We start from the raw sequence: 16,812 nt of genomic DNA, 5'->3' as shown, positions 1-16,812 counted from the left end.
ACAGACCCAATACTTCTCACAGCTGAGAATTTCGTACAATTGTATCCAACCTAGACAATTGTCTGTGAGCTAAATACATCACTAGCTCAAATCTCTCTGTTCTTATATTTATTACAATGTATCAGTACAGATAAAATGTATCAGCCTTATGTTGAATCTGTTTAGCTGACAGATGATTTTCTAGACCGGATTCCATCCTCATCTGTGAGACATATTAGATCTGTCTAGGTTTCAAGGCTCAAAATGTAAACCAGAGAGTTCACATTTGTTGACAACAAGCAGAGATCTTGAAAATTGTCAGGAATTGAAAGACATAGCATATTAGAATGTTGCAGAACGTTTTGTTATACAATAATTGAAGGGGTTGTTTCGCTGTTATATATGGTGGTCCTAGAGGGAGTTTCTCATTGAGGACCCCACTCTATTAACCAGAGTAGAGGGATGATAATATGTTCTTGACCTAACACATCTAGTTAACATTGTCGCCCTGCAGTCCTGGACTTAAATCTGACATGGGGCAACATCTACATGGAGTTTGTATGTTCTCTTTGTGTACACATGAATTTCCTCACATGCTCCAAACCTACTGACAGGTTAATTGTCTTTCTATTATATTGACCGTATTGAGCGTGTGCATGTTGTTTGAGATTGAGGGAAATTAGATTGTGAACCCTATTGGGGATTTCAATCTCTGTACAGCGCTGCTGCATATGTTGGTGTAATTACGGGCTCATAGACTTCTATTGGCCATGGGTACCTTCCCATTTGCTTACGGGAAGGTGCCTGGGCCGTTGAAAAATATAGAACATGTCCTATTTCAGGCCGTAATTACGGCACGGGCAGGCCCATAGAATTACGGGAGCATTGCTAGGCGACGTCAGGAGATAGTCACTGTCTAGGGTGCTGAAAGAGTTAACTGATCACCCGGGACAGTGACTACCGCCGGTGTTAATAGTATTAAAAGTTAACTTACCCAGAACTCCCTGCTTCTTCCTCTAGTCCGGCCTCCCGGGATGACGTTTCATCCCATGTGACCGCTGCAGCCAATCACAGGCCAATCACAGGCTGCAGCGGTCACATGGACTACCGCGTCATCCAGGGAGGTTGGACTGGATGTCAAAAGAGGGACGCGTCACCAAGACAACGGCCGGGGTACTATGAACTTCTTTTACTTTCAATCGCTGCGGAAACTCTGCCCGAAAGGCCTGCCCCTTCTCTCGGTCCATCACTGATAGAGAGAAGGGGCTGCCGATTAGTGCAGAGAAAACGGGTCCGTAAATACGGGTCTGTTATCACCAGTATTCCACCCGTATTTACGGGTCCGTAAATACTGGTGGAATATGGGTCGAATACGTGTGACAAAAGGACCACTATTTACGCCAGTATTTACGGAAGGAAAAAAATAAGTTTTTGTGCAGGAGGCCTTGCTGTATTTCCATGAAGGATCACCCTTACAAGTTGAAGAGTAAATGCTCCTTAGGGTACGTATAAATAACTCCTGGCTCCCGGGTATGTTGTGTTTGCCAACTGAAGTACAGTCACTATAGACTGGTTAAAGGGGTCCTCCACTTTGGTCAATCCCTACTTATTAGAAAGGTTTTGACAATAAGTGTCCTCCTGATAGAACCGTCAGCGATCAGCTGTAATCTGTGGGGAAACCTTGAAGTAAGTGTTCAATTTCCCTGCAGCACCGCCACAGGGGAAGTGAAGCATTACACCGTGCGCCTTCAAATCCATGGGTTGTTTATGCAAGGTAGGACAGGACAGGTCCTCCAGAGCAAGAGACACTCTTTGTAGCTTCTCAACACTCTGGTCAAGATATGAGGGTTTTAAACGGATGACCCCCTCTATTAACTTAGAATTCCCTAATATATATATATGGAAATTGGTTTTCTAAACTGGACAACCCCTCTAAGTCTCTTGCCGGAGAACATGATTCTAGAACTGCTGTTAATAAAGAAGCAGTTGAGGTTATAAAAAGCTTTGGTGAACAACCTCTCCAGTCACCAAACTGTAATCTGTTGTGAAATTACCCGTTTCCCGAATCACTTAGTTCACTTTTCTCTATATTTATGTCTCTTTTCCTTAATAGTTTGCCTGGGGGGAGCTCTTTTAACAGGCAGGAATGGGGGCAATCCTACAGGAAGATAACCACAGGTCACGGCCCTCTCCCCTGCCGATTTAATGCCTAATGCGGATTCTACAAGACTAGTAATAACCGAAAAGTGAAGCCTATGACACAAGATCCTTCATAATACAAGACTTCATGCATGGTTTCTATTGCTATAGATATAGTTGGTAGAGATAGAAGATTTTCTGTTCATTCTGTCAGATGTGAAACTCAAAAAACTTCTTGGCCGCAATGCAAAATCTGTAGCAGGGCCCTCTAACTGTCTTGTATCATTCATAGTGCTCCTCCTATGGGACAGAGGGTCTGGGTGTGACCGCAAGCAATGCACCCCCTATAGATACCCCCTTGCATTCAGGGGAATAAGTGGGAAAGTCCAGTAAAAAGCCGACTCCTTCAAGAGTAAGGATACGATTACACTGCGGCTGCAATGGTATACATCGAGAAAGCCTCCGACATATAACACTGTATAGTATTTTTTTACGGGGTTTATCTACATTGAATAGCCTAGTAATAGTGCCCCCTTACAATCTACAGTACAGTTATTGGCATATATTGAAGACAATCCACTATTGTACCCGGGATTCGCACTGGTAAGATGGACACCAATGTCCAGTGTTGAAGAGAGGCATTTCGTTTGAATCCTTCTGAGACTTCGAGTTCATATATTGGCAAATATTTTTAATTAAAAATATCCTACCGTTTTGTGTATGTGGCTCCTACTCAGACCAATGTGTCTCCATGGGTTAATAGAACCATAAAGTGGAGCAATTAATACAATACTGGTGTGTAATATGTAGCATTCCATGTGTAATCATGTGCTACCTCAGTAAGGCATAATATTCCCCCTAGAAAACAAGGATACATTATGAAATGTGATTAAAAATCCCCTACTGTTATGTATCTACATCTCTTATGAAGACCTATGTGTCTCCATAGTTACAGACTACAAACAAACTGTGTAGTCTGATCCTACAGTCATGTGTTACTCTACTCCATCTGTCCCCTTTTCTTGATAACCTACAGGCAAAAGAAGAGGGGAAGAGATAGAAGAGAGTAACACTTGACTGCGGTATAAGCCTAGGAGGTTTTTTTTGTAGTCTGTAACCATGGAGACACATATTTCTGCCTCAGTGCTGTATACAAAAATAGATTTTTTTTTAATCAAGATTATTTACGAAGTTGCGTAATTTTTATTTTATTTTAGATGCATGTGAGTAATAAACAAATTGCTTGTAAATGTATACACACCCTGTCACACATACTTCTTGATAGGCTTAAAATCATGAATTGTGTTTTATAAATAATCTGCTATTTTTAGTCGATGGAGTTTGGGTTTCATATAAATGGGGCTCAAACCAGAGATATGTGTACCGCACCATTCAACCCAAGCAGTTGTTCTGGGGGCAAATTTTTATCAATATGTAGTGCGTTTTTATTTAACTTTTTTATGCATATAACCATAATACCTATTTGTTCAATTTAAACCCCCCCTCCATATTCCTCTACACCCCTTTTTCTATTTCCAAAATCAATCATAAATCAAATCATTCAAGACATATTGAACTCTTGCATATCCAAAACAGAACAGCCTTGACTCTTGGTCTCCGGTTCGGATAATTTCTCTCAGTAATACAAGAACGTGGGCTACGCATTATACACAGCCCAGTGATTGATAGGAATCAAATGAGCTGTGAGTTAAAAGCTTTAGATTTTATTAAAAGCTGCTAAATGCTAAGAGGCCGGGCTTGTGATTCTCACTCAAGACCAATTACAGGCAACTGTTACAGAAAATGTTATAAATTAAAAAATAAAGTGTCGCTGGTAGACGAAGAGAACGGTCCGTTCTCAGGTGTTGTCATCTATGAGATAAGAATTGATGTTGTGCCGCCTCCAGACTTGTTGGAAGAATCATCTTGGATGACCCTGAATTATTATGTCAGCGAACAATTATTGGTCGAGAGGCTGTTCTTCCAAGCGCTAATATCCCAAAATGTTCCCTTTGATTTACTAATGTGTACCCAAGCCGGAGATGGGCATCTATATAGCATCACTTATGCCAATCCAAGTTATGTAAATCCACTAATGGCATTTTATTTTTTGTAGCTTTGATTAAAATCTTGCAAGTAAAGTTTGGATTTTGATTGGTTACTACAAAAATTTAGAGAATGATTTACCCAAATCCAAAATACCCTACTTTCCAACATCAAATCCCAAATCTCCATTAAACTTCCCTTAATACAAATTAGCAATATTTTGCAAATTAGCACAAACTCCGCCCATTTGTGGTCCTGATTGTCGGATCGTAGTACAGTCTTGTGACTGTTGGCAAATAAAAGATACTTAGATACTAAAATATGACCACCATCAATGTAACACTACAAATTTACATAATATATAGCAGAATTATATTTATATTTTCCCAGTGTGAAGATGCCCCCTTGCCCCCTCAGCTGCTCATTTCCTCTGCCAGGCAAATTTAATAGGACATGGCATCTAATCAATTGATAGGGGAAACCATGTATACAGGATCGCCCATCAGAATGGGAGCCACTCTTTGCAGCAGCTCTCTGCTCTCACTTATAGAGGGTCCCAAGCGGTGGATCCCGCTCCATGATGTTCATATGACCTAATAGAGCATTTGGACAGGCGTTGCCTAGATTGGACAAGCTCTTTGAGTTGTCATGAGCAATCAACTCAATGTCAATTCATACTTCCAACAAAGGGTATAAATATAATAGTCAGCCAAGGTGGCTATTATGAACCCATGAAGGATGGAGGCCCAAATCGGATTGCCCATATTTCTTCTTCATGGTTAGTTTGTAACTGCAAAAGGCTCCTTCTCCACATGAACCTCCATATGAGCAAGTCCCTTTTGTTCGGCAAGGCTCGGAGGATCAAAAAGCACCAGACTGTCCTGTTACCAGCATGGCATGGTGATATGACCCAGCACCAGAATTTTTTCTTTTTTCTCTTGCTATGGGGCACAGTCTCCTCTATGTTTGACCCTGAACCCCATATAAGCAATGACTCATTTTTAAATCCCCAGGGTTATTACAAATGCTACTATATATTGTCTGTAGTGATCGGCAACAAAGAGTGAACCTAATCTTTTGCCTTTCTATTGGTCAAAACGTCTCTGTTGTATTTATTTTACAGCTAAAATAAATAGTTTGTCCTCAGTTGTGTAACTTACAAAAACAAAGTAATACTGCATTTTAACTAAATTATAAAAAAGAATCAACTTAAAGGACACCTATTAGTTATTTCCTAGGGAATATCAGTATGAAAATGTGTTATTACTTTGTAGGCAGTTTAACCATAAAACATTAATGCACCTTTTATGAAAACATGAAACTGTCTTAAAGTTTCAAATCCGTCCTCAGATAACGTTTTACAATTCACATTAGGCAAGACATTTCAAGAAATGTTAAATTCCTTAAATGTGCAGTAAATCATTGAACAGGTTATAATTCAGTCTTCAATATTCACGAATAAACTAATACTAGTATACTAATATATACTTATATTATATATATATATATACACAAATATATATATATATATATATATATATATATATATTGTCATGTTGGGTTCTTGGACCCACTGGACCATACTGCCTTGGCGGTATGGCAGCTGGCCAACAGGGCACAGAAAACAGTCTATAGTTCGTATAGGATACCTGTGGCAGCTCGGACAGTAGCAAGGCAGGCTCGGCTGGGACTAGCCAACAGGCATACGTCAGGCGTGGTGTATCAGGACAGGCGTGGTATGCAGCACAGCACGACTACAGCTCAGCACGGCACGTGACCAGGATAGCACGGGATACAGGATACAGGTACGGGAAACACTGGGAACTGGAAGACACTAGGAGACCATTTGCAAAGACAAACTAGGATTCGACAAACAATGCTCAGGCATGGGAGGAAGGGGCGGAGACCTTCTTATAGCCCTGGGTGCTCTGGGAGCAATCAGCTCAATCTCCCAACTGCGTGCGCTTTGGCTTCTTAAGTCTGGACTGAGCTCGCAAGCGCACCCTGGTGGTCACTGTGGAACAGGACAGCCGTATGTGCAGACATCTCTGGAGAGAAAGGCGTCGACTGGATGGAAGGAGTTTGTGGTCAGCGACCACGGACGATACTGTATCCCCCTCTTATGCCCCCTCCTCTTGGGACCAGAATGAGAGAGAAACCTCTTAATGAGGGTAGGAGCATTGAGATTCTCTTCTGGCTCCCAGGACCTCTCTTCTGGTCCAAACCCCTTCCAATCTACTAAATAAAAGGTTCTTCCTTTTACTTTTTTTAAAGTCCAGGATCTCCTTAACCTCGAAGGTGTCTGAAGGATCGCTGGAGACAACCGCAGGGCTAGGAGTGTTGGTAAAGCAGTTCAGAACCACCGGCTTCAGGAGGGAGACATGGAAGGAGTTGGGGATCTTGAGGGTAGGAGGCAGCCAAAGCTTGTAGGCGACAGGGTTGATCTGCTGTAGGATCTCAAAGGGTCCGAGGAACCTGGGAGCAAATTTGTATGTTGGCCCCCTCAGTCGAATATTCCTGGAGGACAGCCACACCTTCGTGTCAGGGAGAAACTGAGGAGGTTCTCTTCTCCTTGTGTCCGCCTTCCATTTCATGCGGTCGACCGCCAGCAGGATGGAGGATCGAGTCTGCTGCCAGATCTGCAGAAAGTCCCTAAAAGCAGTGTCAGCTGCTGGTACCTCGGATGTATCAGGCACCGGGAGAGGAATTTATGGGTGTTGGCCATAGTCAATAAAGAACAGTGTATTCCTTGTGGACTCGCTGGTGTGATTATTGTATGAGAATTCAACCCACGGGAGCAACTGCAACCAGTCATTATTCTGCTTGGAGATGAAGTTGCATAGGTAGTTCTCCAAGATCTGATTGAGCCTCTCGACTTGACCATTGGACTGAGGATGGTAGGCAGAGGAAAAGTCCAACTTAGGAGTCCCAAGAGGGCTCTCCAAAACCTCGAGGTGAACTGAACCCCCCGATCAGACACAATATGCTGCGGCAAGCCGTGCAGGCGGAAGATGTGTTGGATGAAAAGCTTGGCCAGTTGAGGAGCAGAAGGAAGACCGGTCAGAGGAACGAAGTGGGCCATCTTTGAAAATCGATCCACCACCAAGATAGTACTGCATCCAGCAGAGAGAGGCAGGTCAGCGATAAAGTCAATAGCTATATGCTACCAGGGAGCATCGGGCACAGGCAATGGCTGGAGCAGGCCAGCAGGTCTGGAGTGAGCGACCTTGTTAGCTGCACACACTGAGCAGGAATAAACAAAGTCCATAATGTCTTTGGGCAGCGTGGGCCACAAGAAATGACGGGCAATCAGATCTCGGGTCTTACGGGTCCCCGCGTGACCTGCCAGTTTAGAGGAGTGTCCCCAGTGGAGGATTCTCCCTCTGTCAGTCAGGCGCACAAAAGTCCTCCCTGGAGGAATGTCCGCAACTTGCAGGGGGTTGACAGAGACAATGCAAAATGGATTAATAATGTTCTGTTGAATTTCCATAGTGTCTTCTGTCTCGAAAGACCTGGACAAGGCATCGGCCCTCACATTTTTGTCAGCCGGGCGATAATGGAGTTCAAACTGGAACCTGGAAAAGAACAGCAAACACCTTGCCTGACGAGGATTCAGCCATTGGGCCATCTGGAGATAGGTGAGATTCTAGTGGTCCATAAAAATTGGGATGGGATGAGCTGCGCCCTCTAGTAGATGTCTCCACTCCTCCAGAGCCAATTTGTTGGCCAGTAACTCCCGATCCCCAATCGAGTAGTTGCATTCTGCAGAAGAGAAGAGCTTAGAGAAATATCCACATACCATTGACTTGCCCTTGGAACCTCTCTGGAATAGGAGTGCACCAGCACCAATAGAGGAGGTGTCCACCTCCAACGAGAACTGTAGAGAAACATCTGGATGATGGAGGATAGATGCTGACGTGAAGGCACTCTTCAGGCTATTGAATACAGACTCTGCCTCAGGAGTCCACACCTTGGCGTTCATGTCCTTCTTGGTGGGGTTAGAGATGTCAGTGAGGAGAAGTTTGGGATGAACTGTCTGTAAAAATTGGCGAATCCCAGAAAGCGAAGTATGGCCTTCAAGCCATGAGGGCGTGGCCATTCCAGGACGGACTTTACATTTTCAGGATCCATCTCAAGACCTCGTTTTGAGACGATGTAGCCCAGGAAGGGTAGAGCCTCTCTCTCAAACACGCACTTCTCCAACTTAGCATACAGACGATTCTTCCTTAACCACAGCAAAATTTGACTGACATGTCTCTGATGAGTCATAGGACCTGGAGAAAAAAATCAAGATGTCATCAAGATAGACTACTACACAAACATAGAGGAGGTCACGGAAGATGTCATTAATGAACTCCTGGAAAACCATGGGAGCATTACACAGGCCAAAGGGCATTACTAGATATTCATAGTGTCCATCACGGGTGTTAAATGCAGTCTTCCATTCATCACCCCGGCGAATCCGGATTAGGTTCTAAGCTCCACGCAGGTCTAGTTTGGAAAACATCTTGGCACCACGTATACGATCAAATAGTTGTGAGATCAATGGCAACGGATACTTATTTTTCACCGTGATCTGGTTGAGACCGAGGTAGTCGATACAGGGACGCAGAGAACCATCCTTTTTTTTGACGACTAAGAACCCGGCTTCTGCCGGGGGGGAAGATTTCCGTATGAAGCCCCGCTCCAAGTTTTCTTTAACATAGGAGGACATGGACAGAGTCTCTGGAAAGGAGAGTGGATATACTGTACCACGGGGAAGGGATGCACCAGGAATGAGCTCGATAGGGCAGTCATATGCCCGGTGTGGGGGCCCGAAAATGCAGCATAATGACCAAGCAATCCTGCCAATGACTGAGGCAGAGGAGGCTGAGCTTAACGAATCTGTCCCAGGGAACGGTTGTGACACTCGGGGCCCCACTGGAGAACCTCTCCAAAGTTCCAGTCCAGGAGTGGGGTATGTAATCGGAGCCAAGGCAGGCCCAGCAGTACAGGGTTAACGGCCTTGGAGAAGACAAAGAACGATAACAGCTCGGAGTGGAGAGCTCCCACTTGGAGCCTCAGCGGCTTGGTCACAGCTATAACTGGGTCTAGCAGAGGTAGCCATTTACCGATGCAACCGTCAACGGCCTCTCCAGAGGGGTAGTGTGTAATTGAAAAAGATCCACCAGGTCTCTACAAATGAAATTAGCAGTGGATCCAGAGTCCAGATATGCAGAGACCCGATGCGTTTTCTCGACGGACACTATGGTCACGGGTATGGACAATTTAGACGGTAGTCCTTTTCTACCCAAGGTTGTCTCTCCTACCAACCCTAGGCTTTAGGACTTTTGGGGACACAGACGCACAAGATGGCCTCCGAGGCCGCAATATAGACAAAGTCTCGAAGTGCGTCTGTGTTGTTTTTCCTGGGTAGATAGCTTACACTGGTCCATCCTCACAGACTCCTTAGGAGGATCAGCACCTAAGGACAGCAGAGGTTGCTGCAAGGGTGGGACCGGACTAGGAAGGCCTCCCGACGAGCTTCTTGGAGCCATTCTCGGATTGTCATATCAATCGGGGCAGACAGAAGGATGAGGTCATCCAGGGTAGACGGTAGATCTCGAGCGGCAAGTTCGTCCTTAATCTTAGGCGACAGTCCCTGCCAGAATGTAGCCACCAGGGCCTCATTGTTCCACAACAGTTCTCCTGTCAGGGTGGGGAAGTGGATGGCGTACTCGCCCACGGAGGTGTATCCTTGGCATATGTTTAGCAAGGAAGCCGCTGCAGATGAGACTCGTCCAGGCTCATCAAACACCATGTGAAAAGTCCGGAGGAAGCCCTGGAAATCACTGGTGTCTGGTCCTTGTCTCTCCCAGATAGGATTCACCCATGCAAGAGCCTTGCCAGTGAGGAGAGAGATGGTGAAAGTGACCCTTGCGCCATCAGATGAAAATGCACTTGCATACAGGCTGAAGTGGATCTGGCACTGGTTAAAAAATACACAACAGGTACCTGCGTCTCCATCATAGCGGTCAGGAAGTGGCAAAGAAAAACGAGGATCAACACTGGCAGAAGGTGTAGTCTGAGGATCAACACTGCAAGGAGGTGTAGTAGGAGGAACGGCAGCTTGTGCCTCTTGCCAACGTGCGAGAATGTTCAAGGCCTGGAGGAGTTGGTCCTGTCGAGACCGGAGGTCCAGCATATCCGCACGCATCTCTTGCCACGTCATCTTGGTCTTGGATCGACCAGCGGGGTCCATGGCCTGAGCGTACTGTCACATTTGGTTCGTGGACCCACTTTACCGTACCGGCTTGGCGGTATGGCAGCTGGCCAACAGGGTGCAGGAAACATTCTATAGTTTGTATAGGGTACATGTGGCAGCTCGGACAGTAGCAAGGCAGGCTTGGCTGGGACTAGGCAACAGACAGACGTCAGGCGTGACGTAGCGGGACAGGCGTGGTATGCAGCACATCACGGCACTTGACCAGTATAGCACGGGATATAGGTTACAGGATACAGGTACGGGAAACACTGGGAACTGGAAGACACTAGGAGACCATTTGCATAGACAAACTAGGATATGACAAACAATGCTCAGGCATGGGAGGAAGGGGCGCATACCTTCTTGTAGCCCTGGGTGCTCTGGGAGCAATTAGCTCAATCTCCCACCTGCCTGCACTTTGGCTTCTTAAGTCTGGACTGAGCTCGCAAGCGCACCCTGATGGTCACTGTGGAACAGGACGGCCGTATGTGCAGACATCTCTGGAGAGAAGGGTGTCGACTGGATGGAAATAGTTCGTGGTCAGCGACCATGGACGTTACACATATATTTATTTATTCATATACATACAATGTATATATGTACATAAATATATGTGTGTGTATATATATATATAAAAGTAGAGATCTTGCAGCACTCCAAATGTGAAAAAATAGTGGTTTTATTCAGCCAACAAACAGCGACGTTTCTGTCCAACTAATAGGACCTACAGAAGCATTGCTGCTTGTTGGCTGAATAAAACCACTATTTTTTCACACTTGGAGTACTGCAAGATCTCTACTTTTATACACAGTCTGTCTGTTGTAATGTATATGCACAAATGAACCTAATAATAATAATAATAAAAACAAAAAAAAAACCTTGTCCACATGGTTCGGCAGTCTGAAGGATTTTCTTTTGCTCCTGAAACAAACAGTCCTGTAGAAATCTTTTAGAGGGGTTAATTTTCTACTGATCCCTTCAATTCTCAGCTGGCCAATGACTGGTTAGCTAAGGAGTGGTGCTTAGCATTCCTGAAAATTATTGCAGACAGCAGTGAGGGAGGGTTCCTACTGCAGCCAGTTGCCTTACAGACACAGTTCTGAAATTATGTTTGTGAGAATGAGGGAGAGGGAAAGGCTATTCTCCTTGGATACATATAAAATAATATTTTATATATATTTATCACAAATTTAAGTGCAATATGAGACAGAATATGATCAAAGGAGATGAGAATATTAAGGGAAAATAATTTGTATGTATTTTCTACATTTTCTTTTAGAGAAACATTACATCAGGTAAAAGACTTCAGATGCCCCCATGTCTTCCTACCAGACCTTGACATTTAACTAAATAAATAATAATAAATATAAATATGTCCATATGTGCTATTAGGACATCAAAGAGTGGGCTCCACTGCTGAGGACCCCCCTCTATGAACCAGAATGGAGAGCCGCTAGCAGCCCCCTCGATTCATTTGAATGGCTGCCATGTTATACTATATTTCCCCTGCAGCCTAAGGGCCTGTTCCACATCAGCATTGGCTTTCCTTTCTGGGGTTCCGTCGGAGGTTTCCGTTGGGTGAACCCCGCAACGGAAAGTCAAGCTGAAACCACAGCTTCCGTTTCCATCACTATTGATATCAATGGTGACGGAAACATTGCTAGTGGTTTCCGTTCATCACCATTCCGGCAAGTTTCCGTTTTTCCGACTGAATGAATAGCGCAGTCGACTGCTTTAATGATTCCGTCGTTAAAACGGAAACCTGCCGGAATGGTGACGAACGGAAACCATTAGCAATGTTTCCGTCACCATTGATATCAATGGTGACGGAAACGGAAGCTGTGGTTTCAGTTTCACTTTCCGTTGCAGGGTTCACGCGGCGGAAACCTTCGAAGGAACCCCGGAATGGAAAGCCAACACTGATGTGAACAGGCCCTTAGAGAGTAAGTCTCATAAAAAAAGGGGTTATCTATGATGAGAGATCCCTCTTAATATTAAATGTTTTACTGTTGGGGTCAAATAGCCATATTCCTCTCTTACATGGATATGGATTTCCAATATCATGACATCACGGCCAGTCATTATCGGCGTATATCAGACCTACAGATATAATGCCCAACCCTAAGCCTCTCACATGTTGAGTAAGAACTTTAAACATATTTTGTTTACATCTTTTATGTTTTAATATCCATTTTGGGCTCCATGTGAGGTGAAGTTTTTGTGCAATTTTTTGTTTTACAAATGATATCATGATATCTTGTCTGTGCCATTTCTAAAATTGGATTTTTTTGTTAGTTGCGGGCACAGCCAGATATACCATTTCTTCCTAGTAAAATTGGTTTCCTACCACTGACTGTCCTAAGCCGAATTAAGAAGTACTGCACCTTAAAATGAAACCCTGAAATCTCTTTGCAATTAGCCTGTTTAAATGCTTTGGATATTTTGACTCCATATAAACCATTAATCTTCTCTCCACAGCAGCACAAATAAAGCTCATCTCCCAAGTGTGAATAAGTAAAAATAAATATGTGAACCGATGAAAAGCTTAGTGAGAACATTTCCATTAGAAAGATAGACCTCTGCTGTCTCAGCTCGGGAAATGCAATTTTTTTTTTTTTGCTTTCTTGAAAAATAAAAAAAAAGGTTTCAATAATCCATTGATGGTTTTTAGACGGCGGCTTTCCCCAAAAGGCATGCGCTCCCTATGTGTGAAGGATCAAGGGAAATCCGTCAGTCTGAAATATATTACAATATCCTTCACTATTAAAGGTGAAATGAAGCAGAAAAGAACAGGAACAAATCAAAGGAAGTTTCATGCATTGAAAAATGAATTTTTGAAAAGAACATGGACAATATGACTAAGCGCAGATGTTCCCATAATGTTGATGGAGGTCCATGTATCAATCTATACACGACATAAAAGGGAGTAACTACTGTAGGTCAGAAAAAATGGCGCTTGATAGGTCCGCCATTTTATTACTACGGTGCACTACATTGAGTATTAATAAAAAGGTTCAACTTCATCCATTCTGATTCTACACATCAACGTCATCCTTGGCCAGTTTTAAAAAAAACAAAACGTGAACAGATGATAGCAAGAGGTGGTCTGTTCACGGGAACCCATTCCTAGATATGAGCTAATCGATTCTACACAAATTGAATTCGGTCTGAATTTTCTAAAAGTTTCAAATTTGACAAATTTCAAAACATTTGGGGTTCGTGGTAAAATGGCAGCTGTCATTGAGCACATGTCTCCATTTTACAGTTTGGAAAAAGGATCACATGACTATGGCCAAGCTTCCCCATAATGCCTTGCAAGCAGACTTCCAAAAATGCTTGTGGTTATTTCTCCCTCTACCCATATATGTTGCTGTTACTTTCACGTTATTTGCTGCCTTGGCGTTAAGAGCTTTAAAGGGTTTGGATATAAATCTAGAATACATCAAAGAGCAATTGGGGCACTTTAAAATTGTAGCAAATTCATTCGGACAGAACCAAACGGCCGATTCGGCTGAATTGGACCCGTAACAAATTTCTGAAAATTTGCTCCTCTCTACCAATTACCTTAAAGAGGTTTTCTTGGGGTTTTTAAGCTTGATGGCCTACCATTAGTATAGACCATCAATGTGTCTTTGGTGGAGCTCTGACCTCCAATGATCAGCAGAACAAAGTTCCGCAGTTCTTTCACTGCTCTGACACAGTGCCACTCTCATCCATGTGGCTGTGTCTGGTACTGTAGCTCAGGCACAGTGTACTGCAGTGAAGGAGCTGATAAAATGACAGCAGAGGGTGAATTGCTCGAGTGAGTTCCCATGCCTCAAATTTTTACTACTTTTATTGTTATTCTAGAGACACAGGTATATACTGTTGATTATCCTCTAAAAACTTTTCATAAAAGGACATTTAAAATTAAGAAAGAATAAAAAGAATAAAAAGCTAAATTTAAGCTCATCCTTAATGAAAGACAACAAACTTTCTCATATATGTCTTTGAAATGCAAATCCTCCACCACCACCCTCCATTGTTACCCGCCAACCTAATGTACAGATATGACGTGTTGTCCATGATGGCGAGACATAACATGACCACAATAAAGGTGACAGGGGATCAGTATTAGAAAGTTTACTATTTTTCAATATGAGGGTTCTCCATGGATTTGCTAATTTTCGGAAAACCCATAAAAATAGTTGTTTTACTGTTTTCACCAGTTGATTGTTTCTTCCTGTTTGCAAGGCCATTGCTGCTTTTCCAATTCGCATTTATTCATGATATATTAATGATTTTTCTCAGGCATGGATGTGTTAACAGCAGGAGTTTAGTATCATAGATTGTATGTCTACCAAGAAGATCTTAGAAGGATGTGGGAGTAAGTGGCTTCATGCTGAAGGTGATTCCACAGGGAGATCAGGAGAAGCATATTGAGTAGGAAGATTATTCTTTATGTATCTATTATGAACATAAACATAACATAAAAAGTCACTTTACGCCTCTCTAATGTCACTGTGATTTTGTACCTCACCCTTATATAATATAACAGTTTCCTAGAGACTGAATAAGCACTCATTATCTATTTACAATGCATATAAGAAGTATTTGCCCCCTTTTTCATGTTATATTATATAACACCATTTAATTACAGTGGATGGAATTAGGCGTTTTGAGACTAATCAATAGAAAAAAAACTAGAAACCAGAAATTCTAAGTGAAAAGAAAGTACAAAGTCATCTACATTCATTATAATTATCAAGAGCTAAATCATTGAATACATAAATATCTACCCCCTTCAAGTCGATGTTTAGTCAAGGCACCTTTGGCAGCAATTACTGACTTAAAGTGATAGTCAAATTAGGTGTTGATTAATTTAATAGTATATATTAGTAGCGGTTCAAGTTTCGTTTTTCTGATACAGAGCTCTAGATGCTTTTCAAAAATATGATAAAATTCAGCCTGTTTGCAGCCACCACTAGAGGGAGCTCAGGGGTTTAATGCATACTGTTTATACATTGAACATAATAAATAGACATGCAGTAAGCTACACTGCTCCCCCTAGTGGTGATGGCAGTTAGACAGAATTTTTTATTATTAAACTCTATGATTTGGAGCTCTATATTAGAAAGCACACAATTTTTTACCTCTTTAGATTTAAAAAAATTTGTTTAGTACTATTATTTTTTTTATTTTGAAATATATTTTTATTAAATTTCAAAAGTACAAACAGCAATCTATGAGTGTTCTTGAGCGTAAGTACAGAAAAAGCTAAGTCAGAACTTATGTAGAGAGGAACAAAAACCAAACAGGAACTGAGAACAGAAATGACCATCATCACATTTCCAGGAAAAGAAATACAATATGTTATGACGATCCAAGCAAATACTCTTACGCTACTTTTGACTTGATATGTATGTTTTTGCATTTATTTTACCTATTTGGTAGCCTCCTTGGGTCTGCAGTCACCATGCTTTACTATGGTATGCTAAATCATTGGGGGTGTGAAGTATTTGGCTTATGCTAACTATAGCCTCTTATTTGGTGTCACCCTACCATAGAAGCTTTTTGCACTTGATTTGTAATTTGTGTCCATGGTTACAGACAACAAACAATCCCTGTGTAGTCTGATCCTGCGGTCATGTGTTACTCTACTCCCTCTGCTAATCTAAAGACAGTAGAAGAGGGGACAGATATAAGAGAGTAACACTTGACTGCAGGATCAGACTACACTACTGCACAAGGGTTGTTTGTAGTCTGTAACCATGGAAACATATAGGTCTGTATAGGAGCTGTAGACACACAATGGGAAAATTCTTTTTAATCAAGACTATTTGCAACAGATGGAATAAAACAATGGCAGAAGTAAACATATTCAAACTATTTATTCTACTCTATACGGACCCTATAAGGCTGTGTTTCAAAATTCTAGTATCACAGCAGCTGTGGAGCCACAGGTTGGTGAACATTGCTTTAATGTATGACATATCCCGGGTTATGACAAGTAAACTGTCACTTCATGTGCTTGTTCTTGGATAATTTTATAAGGTTACATATTGTCCCTCGCATGACAGATGTCTCATTTCTCCTTGTTCTATCTGTCACATGTGGCTCGTACGTGTCTTTCATACAGATTCATACATATCTATTCATTTAGAGCATGCCACGTAACATGTGCCACTGTGTAGTATGTACCAGGGAATTGCTTCCGCTGAGCATGTGTCTATAAGTTTGGTACTTAAGATGACAATTTAGTGGCTAATCTCCATTTAAATCCATAGGAGCAAGAGGATTAAAATGAATATTCCAAACTATAAATGTAATGAATAATTATCAGCGCACAACACATCTGTGCCTGCCTTGGCTGCTTCTCATCTCACGCTCTGCCCTCCTACCTCTGCCACCTCTGGAGATATTCT

The 16,812-nt window shown here is 42.5% G+C and overlaps 1 protein-coding gene across 4 annotated transcripts in view; it reads right to left on the bottom strand.

Moving 5' to 3' along the window:
* SYT3 (synaptotagmin 3) overlaps nucleotides 1–16,812 on the bottom strand; it is a 169,138-nt gene that overhangs the window by 107,922 nt on the left and 44,404 nt on the right. The window lies entirely within an intron of this gene.

The sequence above is a fragment of the Rhinoderma darwinii genome, chromosome 10, assembly GCF_050947455.1.
Source record: "Rhinoderma darwinii isolate aRhiDar2 chromosome 10, aRhiDar2.hap1, whole genome shotgun sequence".
Taxonomy (NCBI): Eukaryota; Metazoa; Chordata; class Amphibia; order Anura; family Rhinodermatidae; genus Rhinoderma; species Rhinoderma darwinii.
This window is presented reverse-complemented; position numbering and strand designations above follow the sequence as displayed.